The sequence below is a fragment of the Theropithecus gelada genome, chromosome 3 (genome assembly GCF_003255815.1).
Source record: "Theropithecus gelada isolate Dixy chromosome 3, Tgel_1.0, whole genome shotgun sequence".
Lineage (NCBI taxonomy): Eukaryota > Metazoa > Chordata > Mammalia > Primates > Cercopithecidae > Theropithecus > Theropithecus gelada.
Genome location: NC_037670.1, coordinates 174,695,368 through 174,709,991, shown reverse-complemented (window position 1 = coordinate 174,709,991; position 14,624 = coordinate 174,695,368).

Here is a 14,624-nt window from a genome sequence, read left to right as displayed (position 1 = left end):
AGCTGGAATTATGGGCACTGGGCTATTTTTTTGTATTTATTTATTTATTTATTTTAATAGAGACGGGGTTTCACTGTGTTAGCCAGGATGATCTTGATCTGCTAACCTCATGATCCGCCCGCTTTGGCCTCCCAAAGTGCTAGGAATACAGGCGTGACCCACTGCATCCGGCCCAATAATTTAGGTTTATAAATAAAAAATATTGGATGATGTAAGTGGGAGTGCAAGGCATCTACAGGTCTAATGAATTCAGTGGATCACCTACACGACCCATGTTCATTTCATCTAACTATCCATTTTCAGCGTTGGCTTTATCTTACTTTGGTGGAAAGACGGATTTGTAATTCCATAAATTATGCTCAGGAACAGCAGTGTCTAGAGAAAAGTTTGTAATTTTCCTTTTCTGTAACTGTTTTTTAAGGAAAAAGTAAACTTTAATAAAAAACAAAAATGATAAATATGTATATAATAACAGATTCAAAATACATAAAACAAAAATTGTCAGGACTAGAGGGAGAAAGAAATCCACAAGCAGCTGGAGATTTTAATACTTCTTTTTTAGTAATTGATAGAATAACTTGATAAAAAATTCATGATGATATAGAAGATCAGAAAAGTACTATTAACCATCTTGAGATAATTGATACTTATAAAACATTATGCTTTACAACTGCAGAATATGTATTCTTTTTCAAGTGAACATCTACCTTCATGAAGACATAATATGATGGAAAATAGTCTCAATAAATTTGAAACTACTGAAACCATACAAAGTATGTTCTCTGACAACAATTGGATGATGCAAAGAAATCAATAACAATATGATGTCTAGATAATGCCCAAATGTGTCAAAATTTGAAAACTGATAATGAAAACAAAACTTACCATAACTCATTGAATGTAGTTAAATCAGTGCTTAAAAGGCAGTATATAGCTGTGTTTATATAAAAAAGATAGAAAGGAAGAAAGAAAGGAAGTATGGAAGAGAAAGAGAAAGGAAGGAAGGAATCCTTGCTACAGCTAGGAGAAAACATTCTCAAAAATGTATCTAGAAAAATATGTTATTCATGATAAAGAACTTTTATAACGCAATAATTTAAAAAAGACACATAACCTAATAAAAATGGGCAAAAATTGAACAGATACTTCAGAAAAGGAGATACATGAATAACCCAGTTACTTAACATCTTTTTTTTTCAACTTTTAAGTTCAGGGGTATATGTGCAAGTTAGTGATATAGGTAAACCTGTGTCATAGAAGTTTGTTGTACAGATTATTTTATTACCCAAGTATTAAGCCTAGTACTCAATAATTCTTTTTTCTCATCCTCTCCTCCTCCTACTCTTCAACCTCTGGTAATCCCCAGTGTCTGATGTTCCCTTGTATGTGTTCATCTGTTCTCATAAGTGAGAATATGCAGTATTTGGCTTTCTGTTCTTGTGTTAGTTTGCTAAGGGTAATGGCCTCCAGCTCCATCTATGTTCCTGCAAAGGATATGATCTCATTCATTTTTATGGCTGCAGAGTATTCTATGGTGCATGTGTACTGCATTTTCTTTATCCAGTCTACCATTATTGGGGATTTAGGTTGATTCCATGTCTTTGCTACTGTGAATAGTGCTGCAGTGAACATACATGTGTCTTTATGACAGAATGATTTATATTTCTTTGAGTATATACCCAGTAATGGGATTACTGGGTCAAATGGTAGTTCTGGTCTTTGAGGAAATACCACATTGCTTTCCACAAATGTTGAATTAATTTACACTCCTACCAATGGTGTATAAATGTTCCCTTTTCTCTGCAACCTCACCAGCATATGTTAATTTTTGATTTTTTAATAATAGTCGTTTGGACTGGTGTGAGATGGTCTCTCATTGTTGTTTTGATTTGCATTTCTCTAATGATCAGTGATGTTGAGCATTTTTTCATATGCTTGTTGGCTGCATGTATGTCTTCTTTTGAAAAGTGTCTGTTCATGTCCTTTGCCCATTTTTTTTTTCATACTTTAAGTTCTAGGGTACATGTGCACAACGTGCAGGTTTGTTACATATGTATACATGTGCCATGTTGGTGTGCTGCACTCATTAACTCGTCATTTACATTAGGTATATCTCCTAATGCTATCCCTCCCCACCCCGCTCCCCATGATAGGACCCAGTGTGTGATAATCCCCTTCCTGTGTCCAAGTGATATCATTGTTCAATTCCCACCTATGAGTGAGAACATGCGGTATTTGGTTTTCTGTTCTTGCGATAGTTTGCTGAGAATGATGGTTTTCAGCTGCATCCATGTCCCTACCAACGACATGAACTCATCCTTTTTTATGGCTGCATAGTATTCCATGGTGTGTATGTGCCACATTTTCTTAATCCAGTCTGTCACTGATGGACATTTGGGTTGATTCCAAGTCTTTGCTATTGTGAATAGTGCCGCAATAAACATACGTGTCCATGTGTCTTTATAGCAACATGACTTATAATCCTTTGGGTATATCCCCAGTAATGGGATGGCTGGGTCAAATGGTATTTCAAGTTCTAGATCCTTGAGGAATCGTCACATTGTGTTCCACAATGGTTGAACTAGTTTACAGTCCCACTAATAGTGTAAAAGTGTTCCTATTTTTCCACATCCTCTCCAGCACCTGTTGTTTCCTGACTTTTTAATGATTGCCATTCTAACTGGTGTGAGATGGTATCTCATTGTGGTTTTGATTTGCATTTCTCTGATGGTGAGTGATGATGAGCATTTTTTCATGTGTCTGTTGGCTGTATGCATGTCTTCTTTTGAGAAATGTCTGTTCATATCCTTTGCCCACTTTTTGATGGGGTGTTTGTTTTTTTCTTGTAAATTTGTTTGAGTTCTTTGTAGGTTCTGGATATTAGCCCTTTGTCTGAGAGTAGATTGCAAAGATTTTCTCCCATTCTGTAGGTTGCCTGTTCACTCTGATGGTAGTTTCTTTTGCTGTGCAGAAGCTCTTTAGTTTAATTAGATCGCATTCATCAATTTTGGCTTTTGTTGCTGTTGCTTTTGGTGTTTTAGACATGAAGTCCTTGCCCATGCCTGTGTCCTGAGTGGTATTTCCTAGGTTTTCTTCTAGGGTTTTTATGGTTTTAGGTCTAACATTTAAGTCTCTAATCCATCTTGAATTAATTTTCATATAAGGAGTAAGGAAAGGATCCAGTTTTAGCTTTCTACTTATGGCTAGCCAATTTTCCCAGCACCATTTATTAAATAGGGAATCCTTTCCCCATTTCTTGTTTTTGTCAGGTTTGTCAAAGATCAGATGGCTGGAGATGTGTGGTATTATTTCTGTGGGCTCTGTTCTGTTCCATTGGTCTATATCTCTGTTTTGGTACCAATACCATGCTGTTTTGGTTACTGTAGCCTTTTAGTATGGTTTGAAGTCAGGTAGCATGATGCCTCCAGCTTTGTTCTTTTGGCTTAGGATTGTCTTGGCAATGCGGGGTCTTTTTTGGTTGCATATGAACTTTAGAGCAGTTTTTTCCAATTCTGTGAAGAAAGTCATTTGTAGCTTAATGGGGATGGCATTGAATCTATAAATTACCTTGGGCAGTATGGCCATTTTCATTTCTTTTTTTTTATTATTATTATATTTTATTTTTTATTTAATTTAATTTATTTATTTATTCATTTTTTTATTATACTTTAAGTTCTAGGGTACATGTGCATAACGTGCAGGTTTGTTACATATGTATGCTTGTGCCATGTTGGTGTGCTGCACCCGTCAACTCATCAGCACCCATCAGCTCATCATTTACATCAGGTATAACTCCCAATGCAATCCCTCCCCCTTTCCCCCTCCCCATAATAGGCCCTGGTGTGTGATGTTCCCTTTCCCAAGTCCAAGCGATCTCATTGTTCAGTTCCCACCTATGGGTGAGAACATGTGGTGTTTGGTTTTCTGTTCTTGCGATACTTTGCTGAGAATGATGGTTTCCAGCTGCATCCATGTCCCTACAAAGGACACAAACTCATCCTTTTTTATGGCTGCATAGTATTCCATGGTGTATATGCGCCACGTTTTCTTAATCCAGTCTGTCACTGACGGACATTTGGATTGATTCCACGTCTTTGCTATTGTGAATAGTGCCACAATGAACATACGTGTGCATGCGTCTTTATAGCAGCATGATTTATAATCCTTTGGGTATATCTCCAGTAATGGGATGGCTGGGTCATATGGTACTTCTAGTTCTAGATCCTTGAGGAATCGCTATACTGTTTTTCATAATGATTGAACTAGTTTACAATCCCACCAACAGTGTAAAAGTGTTCCTGTTTCTCCACATCCTCTCCAGCACCTGTTGTTTTCTGACTTTTTAATGATTGCCATTCTAACTGGTGTGAGATGGTATCTCATTGTGGTTTTGATTTGCATTTCTCTGATGGTGAGTGATGATGAGCATTTTTTCATGTGTCTGTTGACTGTATGCATGTCTTCTTTTGAGAAATGTCTGTTCATATCCTTTGCCCACTTTTTGATGGGGTGTTTGTTTTTTTCTTGTAAATTTGTTTGAGTTCTTTGTAGGTTCTGGATATTAGCCCTTTATCAGATGAGTAGATTGCAAAAATTTTCTCCCATTCTGTAGGTTGCCTGTTCACTCTGATAGTAGTTTCTTTTGCTGTGCAGAAGCTCTTTAGTTTAATTAGATCGCATTCATCAATTTTGGCTTTTGTTGCTGTTGCTTTTGGTGTTTTAGACATGAAGTCCTTGCCCATGCCTGTGTCCTGAATGGTATTACCTAGGTTATCTTCTTGGATTTTTATGGTATTAGGTCTAACATTTAAGTCTCTAATCCATCTTGAATTAATTTTCATATAAGGAGTAAGGAAAGGATCCAGTTTCAGCTTTCTACTTATGGCTAGCCAATTTTCCCAGCACCATTTATTAAATAGGGAATCCTTTCCCCATTTCTTGTTTTTGTCAGGTTTGTCAAAGATCAGATAACTGTAGATGTGTGGTGTTATTTCTGTGGGCTCTGTTCTGTTCCATTGGTCTATATCTCTGTTTTGGTACTAGTACCATAATCTTTTGGTTACCGTAGCCTTGTAATATAGTTTGAAGTCAGGTAGCGTGATGCCTCCAGCTTTGTTCTTTTGGCTTAGGATTGTCTTGGCAATGCGGGCTCTTTTTTGGTTCCATATGAACTTTAAAGCAATTTTTTCCAATTGTGTGAAGAAACTCATTGGTAGCTTGATGGGGATGGCATTGAATCTATAAATTACCTTGGGCAGTATGGCCATTTTCACGATATTGATTCTTCCTATCCATGAGCATGGTATGTTCTTCCATTTGTTTGTGTCCTCTTTTATTTCACTGAGCAGTGGTTTGTAGTTCTCCTTGAAGAGGTCCTTTACATCCCTTGTAAGTTGGTTTCCTAGGTATTTTATTCTCTTTGAAGCAATTGTTAATGGAAGTTCATTCATGATTTGGCTCTGTTTGTCTGTTACTGGTGTATAAGAATGCTTGTGATTTTTGCATATTAATTTTGTATCCTGAGACTTTGCTGAAGTTGCTAATCAGCTTAAGGAGATTTTGGGCTGAGATGATGGGGTTTTCTAAATATACAATCATGTCACCTGCAAAGAGGGACAATTTGACTTCTTTTTTTCCTAACTGAATACAGTTTATTTCTTTCTCTTGCCTGATTGCCCTAGCCAGAACTTCCAACACTATGTTGAATAGGAGTGGTGAGAGAGGGCATCCCTGTCTTGTGCCAGTTTTCAAAGGGAATGCTTCCAGTTTTTGCCCATTCAGTATGATATTGACTGTGGGTTTGTCATAAATAGCTCTTATTATTTTGAGATATGTTCCATCAATACCGAATTTATTGAGAGTTTTTAGCATGAAAGGCTGTTGAATTTTGTCGATGGCCTTTCTGCATCTATTGAGATAATCATGTGGTTTTTGTCTTTGGTTCTGTTTATATGCTGGATTACGTTTATTGATTTGCATATGTTGAACCAGCCTTGCATCCCAGGGATAAAGCCCACTTGATTGTGGTGGATAAGCTTTTTGATGTGCGGCTGGATTTGGTTTGCAAGTATTTTATTGAGGATTTTTGCATCAATGTTCATCAGGGATATTGGTCTAAAATTCTCTTTTTTTGTTGTATCTCTGTCAGGCTTTGGTATCAAGGTGACACTGGCCTCATAAAACGAGTTAGCAAGGATTCCCTCTTTTTCTATTGATTGGAATAGTTTCAGAAGGAATGGTACCAACTCCTCCTTGTACCTCTGGTAGAATTCGGCTGTGAATCCATCTGGTCCTGGAATGTTTTTGGTTGGTAGTCTATTAATTATTGCCTTAATTTCAGAACCTGCTAATGGTCTATTCAGGGATTCAACTTCTTCCTGGTTTAGTCTTGGGAGATTGTAAGTGTCCAGGAAATTATCCATTTCTTCTAGGTTTTCTAGTTTATTTGCGTAGAGGTGTTTATAGTATTCTCTGATGGTAGTTTGTATTTCTGTGGGGTCGGTGGTGATATCCCCTTTATCATTTTTTTATTGCGTCTATTGGATTCTTCTCTCATTTTTTCTTTATTAGTCTTGGTAGCGGTCTATCAGTTTTGTTGATGTTTTCAAAAAACCAGCTACTGCATTCATTGATTTTTTAGAGGGTTTTTTGCATCTCTATCTCCTTCAGTTCTGCTCTAATCTTAGTTATGTCTTGCCTTCTGCTACCTTTTGAATGTGTTTGCTCTTGCTTCTCTAGTTCTTTTAGTTGTGATGTTGGAGTGTCAGTTTTAGATCTTTCCTGTTTCTCTTGTGGGCATTTAGTGCTATACATTTCCCTCTACACACTGCTTTAAATGTGTCCCAGAGATTGTGATTCTCATTGGTTTCAAAGAACATCTTTATTTCTGCCTTCATTTCGTTATGTACCCAGTAGTCATTCAGGAGCAGGTTGTTCTGTTTCCATGTAGTTGAGTGGTTTTGATAGAGTTTCTTAGTCCTGAATTCTAGTTTGATTGCACTGTGGTCTGAAAGACAGTTTGTTATAATTTCTGTTCTTGTACATTTGCTGAGGAGTGCTTTACTTCCAACTATGTGGTCGATTTAGGAATAAGTGTGATGTGGTGTTAAGAAGAATGTATATTCTGTTGATTTTGGGTGGAGAGTCTGTAGATGTCTATTAGGTCCTCTTGGTGCAGAGTGAGTTCAATTCCTGGATATCCTTGTTAACTTTCTGTCTCGTTGATCTGTCTAATGTTGACAGTGGGGTGTTAAAGTCTCCCATTATTATTATTGTATGGGAGTCTAATCTCTTTGTAAGTCTCTAAGGACTTGCTTTATGAATCTGGGTGCTCCTGTATTGGGTGCATATATATTTAGGATAGTTAGCTCTTTCTGGTGATTCGATCCCTTTACCATTATGTAATGGCCTTCATTGTCTCTTTTCATCTTTGATGGTTTAAAGTGTGTTTTATCAGAAACTAGGATTGCAACTCCTGCTTTTTTTCTGTTTTCCATTTGCTTGGTAGATCTTCCTCCATCCCTTTGTTTTGAGCCTATGTGTGTCTCTGCATGTGAGATGGGTCTCCTGAATACAGGAAACTGATGGGTCTTGACTCTTTATCCAATTTGCCAGTCTGTGTCTTTTAATTGGACCATTTAGTCCATTTACATTTAAGGCTAATATTGTTATGTGTGAACTTGATCCTGTCATTATGATATTAGCTGGTTATTTTGCTTGTTAGTTGATGCAGTTTCTTCCTAGCATCAATGGACTTTAAATTTTGGCATGTTTTTGCAATGGCTGGTACCTGTTGTTCCTTTCCATGTTTAGTGCTTCCTTCAGGATGTCTTGTAGGGCAGGCCTGGTGGTGACAAAATCTCTAAGCATTTGCTTGTCTGTAAAGGATTTTATTTCTCCTTCACTTATGAAACTTAGTTTGGCTGGATATGAAATTCTGGGTTTAAAATTCTTTTCTTTAAGAATGTTGAATATTGGCCCCCACTCTCTTCTGGCTTGTAGAGTTTCTGCCAAGAGATCTGCTGTTAGTCTGATGGGTTTCCCTTTGTGTGTAACCCGACCTTACTCTCTGGCTGCCCTTAACATTTTTTCCTTCATTTCAACTTTGGTGAATCTGACAATTACGTATCTTGGAGTTGCTCTTCTTGAGGAGTATCTTTGTGGTGTTCTCTGTATTTTCTGAATGTGAATGTTGGCCTGCCTTACGAGGTTGGAGAAGTTCTCCTGGATGATATCCTGAAGAGTGTTTTTCAACTTGGTTCCATTTTCCCCATCACTTTCAGGCACACCAGTCAGACATAGATTTGGTCTTTTCACATAATCCCATATTTCTTGGAGGCTTTGTTCATTTCTTTTTACTCTTTTTTCTCTGCACTGCTCTTCTCGCTTCATTTCATTCATTTCATCTTCAATCGCTGATACTCTTTCTTCCAGTTGATCGAGTCGGTTACTGAAGGTTGTGCATTTGTCATGTAGTTCTCGTGTTATGGTTTTCATCTCTATCAGTTCTTTTAAGGTCTCTTCTGCATTGATTATTCTAGTTATCCATTCATCCATTCTTTTTTCAAGGTTTTTAGTTTCTTTGCACTGTGTACATAGTTCCTCCTTTAGCTTTGAGAAATTTGATTGACTGAAGCCTTCTTCTCTCAACTCATCAAAGTCATCCTCTGTCCAGCTTTGTTCCATTGCTGGTGATGAGCTGCGTTCTTTTGGAGGGGCAGATGTGCTCTGATTTTTTGAATTTCCAGCTTTTCTGCACTGCTTTTTCCCCATCTTTGTGGTTTTGTCTGCCGTTGGTCTTTTATGATGGTGACATACCGATGGGGTTTTGTTGTGGATGTCCTTTCTGTTTGTTAGTTTTCCTTCTAATAGTCAGGACCCTCAGCTGTAGGTCTGTCGGAGTTTGCTTGAGGTCTACTCCAGACCCTGTTTGCCTGGGTATCAGCAGCAGAGGCTGCAGAAGATAGAATACTGCTGAACAGTGAGTGTTGCTGTCTGATTCTTGCTGTGGAAGCTTCATCTCAGGGGTGTACCCCACCGTGTGAGGTGTGAGGTGTCGGTCTGCACCTAGTGGGGATGTCTCCCAGTTAGGCTACTCAGGGCGGGGGTCAGGGACCCACTTGAGCAGGCAGTCTGTCCGTTCTTAGGTCTCAACCTCCATGCTGGGAAATCCAGTGCTCTCTTCAAAGCTGTCAGACAGGGACATTTACATCTGCAGAGGTTTCTGCTGCTTTTTGTTTAGCTATGCCCTGTCCCCAGAGGAGGAGTCTACAAGAGGCAGGCCAGCCTCCTTGAGCTGTGGTGGGCTCCACCCAATTTGAGCATCCAGGTGGCTTCGTTTACCTACTTAAGCCTCAGCAATGGTGGGCGCCCCTCCCCCAGCCTCACTGCTGCCTTGCAGTTAGATCTCAGACTGCTGTACTAGCAATGAGGGAGATTTCATGGGCGTGGGACCCTCCGGGCCAGTCATGGGATGTAATCTCCTGGTGTACCATTTGCTAAGACCCTTGGTAAAGCACAGTATTAGGGTGGGAGTTACCTGATTTTCCAGGTGTTGTGTGTCTCAATTTCCTTTGGCCAGGAAAGGGAATTCCCTTCCCCCTTGGGCTTCCCAGGTGAGGCGATGCCTCACCCTGCTTCAGCTCTTGCTGGTCAGGCTGCACCCGCGGACCAGCGCCAACTGTCCAACATGCCCCAGTGAGATGAAGCTGGTACCTCAGTTGAAAATGCAGAAATCACCCGTCTTCTGTGTCGCTCAGGCTGGGAGCTGGAGGCTGGAGCTGTTCCTATTTGGCCATCTTGGGCGCACCCCTCTTTTGCCCACTTTTTAATGGGGTCTTTTGTTTTTTTCTTGTACATTCGTTTAAGTTCCTTGTAGATACTGGATATTAGACTTTTGTCAGATGCAAAGATCTAATATCCAGCATGTATAAGAAAAAAATAGATTGCAAAAATTTTCTCCTATTCTGTAGGTTGTCTGTTTATTCTGTTGATAGTTTTTTTGCTGTGAGAAACGTTTTAGTTTAATTAGATTCCATTTGTCAAATTTACTTTTGTTGCAATTGCTTTTGGCAAATTCATTATAAAATCTTTGCCTGTTCCTGTGTCCAGAATGGTATTTCCTAGGTTATGTTCCAGGGATTTTATAGTTTTGGGTTTTACGTATAAGTCTTTAATCCAGCATGAGCTGATTTTTGTATATGGTGTGAGGAAGGGGTCCAATCTCAATCTTCTGCATATGGCTAGCCAATTATCCCAGCACCATTTATTGAATAGGGAGTCCTTTTCCCATTACTTGTTTTTGTCAGCTTTGTTGAAGATCAGAAGTTGTAGGTGTGTGGCCTTATTTCTGGGCTCTCTATTCTGTTCCATTGGTCTATGTGCCTGTATTTGTACCAGTACCATGCTGTTTTGGTTACTGTAGCTCTGTAGTATAGTTTGAAGTTGGGTAGCATGGTGCTTCCAGCTTTGTTCTTTTTGCTTAGTATCGCCTTGGCTATTCAGGTTCTGTTTTGATTCCATATGAATTTTAAAATAGTTTTTTTTTCCTAATTCTGTGAAGAATGTCATTGGTAGTTTGATAGGAATAGCATTAAAGCTTTAAATTGCTTTGGGCAGTGTGATGGTTAATACTGAGTGTCAACTTGATTGGATTGAAGGATACAAGGTATTGATCCTGGGTCTCTAAAGGTGTTCCCCAAAAGATTAACATTTGAATCAGTGGGCCAGGAAAGGCAGACCCACCCTTAATCTGGGTGGAAACAATCTAATCAGCTGTCAGCATGGTTAAAATATGACCAGGCAGAAAAATCTGAAGAGAGACTGGCCTAGCCTCCCAGCCTACATCTTTCTCCCATGCTGGATGCTTCCTACCCTCAAACATCAGACTCTAAGTTCTTCAGTTTTGGAACTTGGACTGGCTCCCCTTCCTCCTCAGCCTGAAGATGGCCATTGTGTGAAATATATATGTATATTCCATTAGTTCTGTGCCTCTAGAGAACCCTGACTAATACAGGCAGAGTATGGCCATTTTAACAATATTTATTCTCCCTATCCATGAGCTTGGAATGTTTTTTCATTTGTTTGTGTCATCTCGTATTTCTTTGAGTGCTGTTTTTGTAGTTCTCATTACAGAGATTCTTCACCTCCCTGGTTAGCTGTATTCCGAGGTATTTTACTCTCTTTGAGGCAATTGTGAACGGGATTGCATTCCTGATTTGGCTCTTGGCTTGACTGTTGTTTGTGTATAAGAATGCTAGTGATTTTTGTACATTGATTTTTTTGTATTCTGAGATTCTGTTGCAGTTGTTTATCAGCTGAAGAAGCTTTTGGGCAGAGACTATGGGGGTTTCTAGATATAGAAACCTTGTCTGCAAACAAGGATAGTGTAAATTTCTCTCTTCCTATTTGGATGTCCTTTATTTCCTTCTTTTGACTGATTGCTCCAACCAATATTACTTCCAATCCTATGTTGAATGGTAGTGGTGAGAAAGGGCATCCTTGTGACAGTTTTCAAGGGGAATGCTGCCAGCTTGGGCTCATTCAGTATGATGTTGGCTGTGGGTTCCTCATAGATGGCTCTTATTATTTTTAGTATGTTTCTTCAATACTTAGTTTATTTCAGAATGAGATAACATTGCACATTACTCAGAGTGGTTAAAATAAAATCCAAAATGACAGGCAACAAGTGAGAATTTTGAACAATCAGAACTCTCATACAATGTTGATGGGAGTGTAAAATGTTACAACACTTCGGAAAAATGTGTGGCAGGTTTTGTGCCCTTTGGTAGAGTATTAAGTCTTTCTTCATATAGAGCACATAACGGTTTTTACCCAGTTTGTTCATGAGAATTTAACTTTTTAAGTTGCTATTCTAAATCAGAATTTATCCTTTTACCCTATCTTCTAAAGGGCTTTTATTTTATAAAGAGAAATACAATAAAATTAGTAAATTAATTTCATAAACAGCTAATTTACTTATTTCAATATTTTAAAACATTTAAAAAATTTCCTTTTGATTTTCTCGGAGTTTCTAGGTTTATCATAGACTCAGTTGCGAATAGTGATAATTTTCTCTCCTTGTTTCCAAAAAGTCTTATGTTTCTTTCTCTTGTATAATTACATTGCTTGTTACCTTTTCAAAAGTGAGCTAATGTGTTTTTATTATTTATTTAACTGTAGGGCATCTAATATCTTATTATTATTGATGCTGGTTATTGGCAATTAATCTGTTTATTTTAAAATCAGTGTGGCTATACTTTGCTTAGTCCTACTTCATTAAAGTCTTTCATCTGAGATATAAATTTAGAAAAATTTATTTTAATGTTGACTGATATAATTCCATGTCTTTTTCCTTTTGACCTACTAATATTGCAAATTGCATCACTATGTTTCCTAACATAAGTGATATGTACATGTGCATGTGCAAAAGTTTGGGTTCCAAGGAATACAGACTGTTGAGATGAAGATGAAATGGATGAAGGAAGTTTATTGGGGAATCCTCTCAGGAAAAGTGCTAGAGGGGGAAGGGAAGAACCTAGGATTAGGCAGGGAGAAGTGAGACTGAGATGTAGTCACAACAAATATGGACTCTACAGGGAGTTCTAAAGTTTGGTTGGAGTTTCAGAATGAAGGGGAGCTAGCAGGACTTTATAATCCCCATTGGATGCAAACTTCCCCTGGAAAAGACACTTGACTTACGTGAGGCATCTTTCTTCAGCAGAAGCCAATTTCTGGACAGGTCTGATGGCTCAACAGCTGACAGCTAACAGCTGGCCTCACTCCCAGCAACTGGAGATAGGTCCTTCTGTTTTTGCACTGTTCCTCTAGGTTTGGAGATGCAAATGTTGCTTCTCCTGCTTCATCTTTTAGACCATCTGTAGAGACTTCCAAGCATAGTTTTAAATATCTCCATGATTAAACTTCTTGTTCAAGCCTTCTCACTGCTGTCCCTTCTGAACATGAGCATACATGGAACATTTCCCCTACATCCCATGCTTCTAGTAAGTGATGTGAGTACAGCCTTAAATTAGGGGTAAGATAGATGTTGGGAGGAGGTGAGGAAGGAGAGGGCAGTGGCTGAGTAAAGGTGCATGTTTTAGAGTACTGTGACATTTTAAAATTCATTTTATTCCCATGGTTCAAGGCAATTTTGGACAATAGGTCAAGACAAAAGAATGGACCACAGATTTTCTGCAGTGATATTGAGATGTATTTGACAATTGTTCTGTGATTTCTTGTAAAGGGTTTATTTATAAAGCAGTACTGTTCAATAGAGAATTCTGTGATGGAAATGTTTACTGTCTGCCCTGTCCAACATGGCAGCCACTAGCACATGTGGCTGTTGAGCACTTGCAAGGTGGCTAATGTGATGGAGAAACTGAATTTTACATTTTAATTTTAAATCATATAATTAAATGGCCACATGTGGCTAGTGGTTACTGTTCTGAACAGTGCAGTTATAGAGTATATCATTCTTAATAAGATGATACAAAACATTGTGTTTGTGAAAGGAGAAGAGTGCACAGGTAAAGATATAATGAGAAATTTCAAAACAAAAGGAACAATTGGATTTAACATCCCCAAATTTCAAAACATGGAGTGGGGAGCCTTGTTACTATGAGTTTAAAAATTATGGTGACTTCTTTTAGGCTTGTTTAGCTTCCTGACTTACTAGGCAGTTTTCAATTCATCATTATATTTTGGGATAACTAAGAATTCAGGAGCTCTTTAACCTCAAACTCTCCCTCACTATTTAAACTCCCAAAATTTAAATATTTGCCATAAATAACTTTCCACTGATTTCACCCAAAATTCATTATTTGAATTGAAACTCCACTGAAGGAAATCTGATTGTGCACACCAGTAAAACACTGATATTGCCCTTGAGTCTGTAGGGTGAAAGTGAAGTGAACTGCAGTCATATCTCAGCTGTTTCTTGACAGGATCCTGTCTTGTTCCCACGTTGTCTAAATTGGTTTTTAATTGTTAGAATCATTTTCTTCATATTATTAAGTGAAAGTTTATTCTACGAGAAAGGGACAATTTATTGCTGATTTCCAAAGTTTCATGAAGTGATGACTGCAAAGCAACACAATAACAACACCAACACCAACACCGCCAACAGAAAAACCCTTCTTGGATCTTTTTGAAGAGGTCTGAATTGGTGACATGTACAGTGAAAAATGTGAAGAACTATGAGCCTTACATAGCAAAGGACTTACAGCCAGAGAACTAATTCAAACCACAGTCATCTCCTTCTGGAGGGTCAAGTGCTGTAAAGACAATTCCCAGTCCCTTGGAACTGGATATGGACAAACCCCAGGCATGAACAATTCCACCTCATCCTTCATCAGCTCATCTCACACACTCATCCCACTGAGCAGCCACTGTGAGGACTCTGATCTCCCTCTCCTCTCCTCTAAACCTCTTTTAGGCAATTCTAATTAGTAAATAAACTTTTTTTAAATTTGTGAGTGAAATTTGAATTTGTTATCTATATGAACCTATTTTTATATTTGATCAATTTTTCTGAATTCTTGTAGAGGTGTAGTAGAGAAGAATGTTTGCATTGATATTACTGCTCACTGCAGACAGACATGAGTGTAGTGTTAAATAACTGGCAA